At 42.4% G+C, this 6,824-nt stretch overlaps 1 non-coding gene across 1 annotated transcript; it reads right to left on the minus strand.

The window, feature by feature from the left end:
* Positions 1-1,368: 1,368 nt before the first annotated feature.
* On the minus strand, positions 1,369-1,443 carry Trnas-cga (transfer RNA serine (anticodon CGA)). The gene has a single exon. It is a non-coding gene; the product is annotated as a tRNA-Ser (tRNA).
* Positions 1,444-6,824: the final 5,381 nt, after the last annotated feature.

Here is a 6,824-nt window from a genome sequence, read left to right on the forward strand (position 1 = left end):
TGATGAGGGTGATCTCTATAATTATACTTCCTTTCGCAAGCCAGGGTTGACCCTGCAAAAGAAGCATGATCTCTTCTTTTTTGGACATTAATGCATGCTTGTTTATTAGCTATATCTTTAGGGAGGTTGACATAGCTAGACCCTCAATTAAACAGATCGTGGACATGTATATGGATGTCCAGGTGCAGAATTCGGCTGAGTACCTTAGCTGAGTGTCCAGCATTAAGTGCTCGTGGAAACGTGTTTACTTAAGGTGAGTAGTGTGGGGGACTCTGCGATGCCGGTGGCCGGGGGTTGGTCGCTGGTTGCTGCGTACCTGGGGCCTAGGAGAAAGCGGAGCGACTCAGCCGGCCGTGCGTACATCATCTGCGCTCTGCACTTCGTGGTGTGAGCATCTCGAGGATGTGTTCTAAGTGAGGTGGGACACACCTGCATAACCGTAATGACTGAAATAAAGAGTCCTTTTCCCACCTTGTGACTTAGCGTAATACAAATGACGAGATTTTAATAAATTAGCGGCGGAAGCATAAGTGAACACGAAAATTCAATGAACTAACACAGCTGGATTGCATACAAACGTGCATGATGTAAATAATAATAAATAATAATAAATGATAATGAAAGTTAATAAATGATAATCAATAATAGTGAATAATAATAAAGACAAGTACGGTTTTGTATGCATTATCTTGTTGGAATTTGAATTTGGCGCCAGTTTCTTCTGGAGGCTTAGGTTAGTGGACATAGCCCAATTGACCTATTTTCCCGCCAAAATTCAAATTAGGTTAGTGGAGGTAGACTGATTGGCCTATTTTCCCGCGAAAAGCCGCCATCATGGATGACATAATGCACTGTTGCCAAGTCTACACACCGCCATCTTGGATGACGCCATCGTCCACTTCAGGAGGAAGGCTATAAATTCCAACTGGAGTATACTTGAGGCCGCATTTTCAAGGAGAACGACTAACGGAACCATCTCGATGCGTGAACAACACTTTAAACCAACCTGAGAGAGAAGCCATTCTACTTGAATGGGATCATAAAATTTCACAAAGAATGAATACAAATCATAATCAAAGTAAGCAGTATATACCTGATTAGGTGTAACACGGATAACATCAGCCAACCAATCGTGAATTTCTAAACAGCCAGGTTGAACACCACGCGTACTCCTGTCAAAACTGAAACGAACAGTAGCCCGACGAGGAACAGTCTTGGGAGACTCGACAGACACCATGGCGCGGGCAAAAAACACCGCCGCCAATAAAAAACGACAAACAAGTCCGCTACGCAACTACGATGTGGATGTGACTCCGGCCGATACACCAACAAGACTGAGTAGGAAACTTCCTGGCAGATTAAAACTGTGTGCCCGACCGAGACTCGAACTCGGGACCTTTGCCTTTCGGGGGCAAGTGCTCTACCAACTGAGCTACCGAAGCACGACTCACGTCCGGTACTCACAGCTTTACTTCTGCCAGTACCTCGTCTCCTACATTCCAAACTTTACAGAAGCTCTCCTGCGAACCTAGCAGAACTAGCACTCCTGAAAGAAAGGATATTGCGGAGACATGGCTTAGCCACAGCCTGGGGGATGTTTCCAGAATGAGATTTTCACTCTGCAGCGGAGTGTGCGCTGATATGAAACTTCCTGGCAGATTAAAACTGTGTGCCCGACCGAGACTCGAACTCGGGACCTTTGCCTTTCGTGGTAGAGCACTTGCCCGCGAAAGGCAAAGGTCCCGAGTTCGAGTCTCGGTCGGGCACACAGTTTTAATCTGCCAGGAAGTTTCATATCAGCGCACACTCCGCTGCAGAGTGAAAATCTCATTCAAGACTGAGTAGCTTCGACGCAAGCGGCGCTGCGGCATAGGCGGAGATTAACTACGACCTGCTCGCTCGACGCGCAAGCCGACACTGATATAATCAAATTTTCGTTGGTGCTTACGGGTTTCAACTTTATCAACGATGCTAATAAAAGCCGAAGAAATCAATTAAAATTTGGGCAACAGACTCCTTGCTCACTAGGGAGATGGTCTTGCCACTACACTATTGGAGCAGTATTGAGAACACACCTCACAGACTAATCTAGTCCACTGCCCTCCCTAACAAAACCTTCAGTTTCCCCGTTACGTCCAAAGCTGGGATGCTATTCCAATACTGGAGAGTCTCGGCCATAGTGATGATTTAAAAAGGGGAAAATAAGCTGAAGATGTCAACTGAAGTTTGTGTTAGTAGGGCATTGCACTAGGGTAGTCCATGCAGCTATTTTACGTCTACTACAGCAATGGTGTAATGGCTAGCACACCTGCCTGGTAAGCAAGGAAACCTCTTTCCAAGTCCTGGCTGTGGCAAAAATTCATTTCTTCACCATCTACGATTAATGTATGGGAGATTTGATTTATGTGTGGATGGTGGGTATAGAAATCGTATGATTTGGTCTGAATGCAGTACCCAACCATTAGCTTGAGTAGTTAGTGACTCGACTCGTTTGGGTGATGGATTAGATCTTGGTATCACAACATAAAGGTGTTCTTTTCGTGTTATTCGTATTTGTGCAAAGTTTTTACTGAAGTGAATGCAGACAACCACCTCAGAGCCACACTCAGGCTGCCCAGTTGAACCAACAAGAAACGGTCTGATGTCCATTACGGACACTATCCGATAAGCTTGACACGTTACTGTGTATCCACCTCAGCAGGTCAACAATTTCCTTGTTGAGAAGAGATACAAGACACGAAATTACATGTAGCTCTTTTCCGGGCGAGACACTGCATTTTCCTTGCTCTTTAAATGCAGCTTATAAGGATGAAGAGTGGTTTCAGTGTGTTGACTAAGGTTTTACAGGATTTAGGATCAGGACTTGGCGCAGCGTTAGGTCTTCGACACTCTACATAAACAATTATAATTAAATTGCATATAAATAAGCGGACAGACCCGTCATTGTTAGTTGATACGACTGCCGAGCACTCAGTGGAAATAGTGACATCCGTCAAATGTTTGACAGCCCGCGTACAGATCGATTTAAAGTGTAATTGTCATATAGAGGTAATGATAGGAAAGGCAAATACCAGTAAGAAATTCACTGGAAGAATCTTCAGACAAGATAGTTCACCCACAAAGGAGCTAGCTCACAAAACCCTCGTTCAGCCGATATCTGAGTGTTTGATTCAGTATTTGGATACCGTTATTGAGTGGGGGGATATATGTTGATTACTTTTGGTAAAGCAAATAGAGAAGATCCAAAGGCGAACGAATTCGTTGACGAAATGCAAAAGCGTCATGGAGATCCTCTAGCAGCCCCAGAAGCCGACAGTATGGTACCACAGTATGGTTCAATGTTAAAGTTCCCAGAACATGCTTACCTACAACAGTCAGCCGACATGTGAAAAGACCATGTAGGTAAAATCGGATCCTCCCCAGAATCGGTTCTTCTCGCTCACCATCAGCGATGGCCAAAGAAAAAGGTCGAAGCGTCAGTGGTAGGCTTACACCGTGTACTTTCTACCGTACAATCTAAGGCGGCTCACTAAAGGCAGATTCGTCCAAGTGCACACTTCAGTAGTGCAAACAGCGAGATTTGGAACAACGAGCATTCTGTCTGATGAAATCAGGACAGTGAGCCTTCAAGATGGTGAACGTATATTTGTAAAAAGAGCAGAAAAACTTGCCTTCAAGATGGTGAATGCATATTCGTGAAAAAAGAGCAGAAGATCTTGCGTTACTTTCAAATAAACAAAAGTTAATACTAGTACTCAAAAAAAAAAACAAACAAACAAACAAACAGGTGGTACGCACATTTGTAGTAACCTGCCGCCACTAGGCTAAATTAGAAACAGCCTAATGTTTTCAGATAAATTCTAATAAAGACAGTAGGTCACATGCCGCAATATTCGCCACACTGCACGAGAAACGAGCACGAAATATGGCACCACAACAATTAATAATTTTAGATTCTTACCGGATCTTCCCTTAACTACGGATTAAAATAGAGATGTAGGCACAGGAAAACCTTTGGAGACACAGAAATAATGGCAAAGATGCTTTAAACAGGCTTTTGATGACCACAGAGAGGAATACGTACCATAAGGTTCTCTTGGGTAAAATATTCCGGAGGTAAAATAGTCCCCCATTCGGATCTCCGGGCGGGGACTACACAAGAGGACGTCGTTATCAGGAGAAAGAAAACTGGCGTTCTACGGATCGGAGCGTGGAATGTCAGATCCCTTAATCGGGCAGGTAGGTTAGAAAATTTGAAAAGGGAAATGGATAGGTTGACGTTAGATATAGTGGGAATTAGTCAAGTTCGGTGGCAGGAGGAACAAGACTTTTGGTCAGTTGATTACAGGGTTATAAATACAAAATCAAATAGGGGTAATGCAGGAGTAGGTTTAATAATGAATAAAAAAAATAGGAGTGCGGGTTAGCTACTACAAACAGCATAGTGAACGCATTATTGTGGCCAAGATAGACACAAAGCCCATGCCTACTACAGTAGTACAAGTTTATATGCCAACCAGCTCTGCAGATGATGAAGAAATAGATGAAATGTATGACGAGATAAAAGAAATTATTCAGGTAGTGAAGGGAGACGAAAATTTAATAGTCATGGGTGACTGGAATTCGTCAGTAGGAAAAGGGAGAGAAGGAAACATAGTAGGTGAATATGGATTGCGGGGAAGAAATGAAAGAGGAAGCCGCCTTGTAGAATTTTGCACAGAGCATAACTTAATCATAGCTAACACTTGGTTCAAGAATCATAAAAGAAGGTTGTATACCTGTAAGAATCCTGGAGATACTAAAAGGTATCAGATAGATTATATAATGGTAAGACAGAGATTTAGGAACCAGGTTTTAAATTGTAAGACATTTCCAGGGGCAGATGTGGATTCTGACCACAATCTATTGGTTATGAACTGCAGATTGAAACTGAAGAAACTGCAAAAAGGTGGGAATTTAAGGAGATGGGACCTGGATAAACTGAAAGAACCAGAGGTTGTACAGAGTTTCAGGGAGAGCATAAGGGAACAATTAACAGGAATGGGGGAAAGAAATACAGTAGAAGAAGAATGGGTAGCTCTGAGGGATGAAGTAGTGAAGGCAGCAGACGATCAAGTAGGTAAAATGACGAGGACTAGTAGAAATCCTTGGGTAACAGAAGAAATATTGAATTTAACTGATGAAAGGAGAAAATATAAAAATGCAGTAAATGAAGCAGGCAAAAAGGAATACAAACGTCTCAAAAATGAGATTGACAGGAAGTGCAAAATGGCTAAGCAGGGATGGCTAGAGGACAAATGTAAGGATGTAGAGGCTTGTCTCACTAGGGGTAAGATAGATACTGCCTACAGGAAAATGAAAGAGACCTTTGGAGATAAGAGAACCACTTGTATGAACATCAAGAGCTCAGATGGAAACCCAGCTCTAAGCAAAGAAGGGAAAGCAGAAAGGTGGAAGGAGTATATAGAGGGTCTATACAAAGGCGATGTACTTGAGGACAATATTATGGAAATGGAAGAGGATGTAGATGACGATGAAATGGGAGATATTATACTGTGTGAAGAGTTTGACAGAGCACTGAAAGACCTGAGTCGAAACAAGGCCCCGGGAGTAGACAACATTCCATTGGAACTACTGATGGCCTTGGGAGAGCCAGTCACGACAAAACTCTACCATCTGGTGAGCAAGATGTATGAGACAGGCGAAATACCCTCAGACTTCAAGAAGAATATAATAATTCCAATCCCAAAGAAAGCAGGTGTTGACAGATGTGAAAATTACCGAACTATCAGTTTAATAAGTCACAACTACAAAATACTAACGCGAATTCTTTACAGACGAATGGAAAAACTGGTAGAAGCGGACCTCGGGGAAGATCAGTTTGGATTCCGTAGAAATGTTGGAACACGTGAGGCAATACTAACCTTACGACTTATCTTAGAAGAAAGATTAAGAAAAGGCAAACCTACGTTTCTAGCATTTGTAGACTTAGAGAAAGCTTTTGACAATGTTAACTGGAATACTCTCTTTCAAAGTCTGAAGGTGGCAGGGGTAAAATACAGGGAGCGAAAGGCTATTTACAATTTGTACAGAAACCAGATGGCAGTTATAAGAGTCGAGGGGCATGAAAGGGAAGCAGTGGTTGGGAAAGGAGTGAGAGAGGGTTGTAGCCTCTCCCCGATGTTATTCAATCTGTATATTGAGCAAGCAGTGAAGGAAGCAAAAGAAAAATTTGGAGTAGGTATTAAAATTCACGGAGAAGAAGTAAAAACTTTGAGGTTCGCCGATGACATTGTAATTCTGTCAGAGACAGCAAAGGACTTGGAAGAGCAGTTGAACGGAATGGACAGTGTCTTGAAGGGAGGATATAAGATGAACATCAACAAAAGCAAAACGAGAATAATGAAATGTAGTCAAATTAAGTCGGGTGATGCTGAGGGAATTAGATTAGGAAATGAGACACTTAAAGTACGAGTAGTAAAGGAGGTATGCTATTTAGGGAGTAAAATAACTGATGATGGTCGAAGTAGAGAGGATATAAAATGTAGACTGGGAATGGCAAGGAAAGCGTTCCTGAAGAAAAGAAATTTGTTAACATCGAGTATAGACTTAAGTGTCAGGAAGTCATTTCTTAAAGTATTTGTATGGAGTGTAGCCATGTATGGATGTGAAACATGGACGATACTTAGTTTGGACAAAAGGAGAATAGAAGCTTTCGAAATGTGGTGCTACAGAAGAATGCTGAAGATAAGGTGGGTAGATCACGTAACTAATGAGGAGGTATTGAATAAGATTGGGGAGAAGAGAAGGTTGTGGCACAACTT

This window comes from Schistocerca nitens, chromosome 4 (genome assembly GCF_023898315.1).
Source record: "Schistocerca nitens isolate TAMUIC-IGC-003100 chromosome 4, iqSchNite1.1, whole genome shotgun sequence".
NCBI classification, from domain to species: Eukaryota; Metazoa; Arthropoda; class Insecta; order Orthoptera; family Acrididae; genus Schistocerca; species Schistocerca nitens.